Genomic DNA, 353 nt, shown 5'->3' with positions numbered 1-353 from the left:
GTGAGAGAGAGGGGTGCGCACGGGAGATGGCTATGCACGATGGGCCACATTTGCGCGGGGTGCCGTGGAAGTACTCGGGCACACGATTTCGCCAAGCCCTCCTCCTCATCCGCCTCTTTGCTTCTTCTACAATTGCCTCTGTCATTGTCAATGAGAAGTGAAAAAAGGCACATCACTAAAACACCGGCGCACCGCCGGCCGGCTTCGATTCACTGAGTTGCGTGCGCACATTCGTGTGGGACCGAGCAGCGTCGTGTCCTTTTTCTGTTCCATTCCCCTCGTTTTCTCCTCCGCGGATGACGGGGACGACACCCCTCAGTGCGTGGCACCACAAGGGCCAGTGCACCCTCACT

This window comes from Leishmania donovani, chromosome 33 (genome assembly GCF_000227135.1).
Source record: "Leishmania donovani BPK282A1 complete genome, chromosome 33".
Lineage (NCBI taxonomy): Eukaryota > Euglenozoa > Kinetoplastea > Trypanosomatida > Trypanosomatidae > Leishmania > Leishmania donovani.
Note: the sequence above shows the minus strand (reverse complement) of the source record.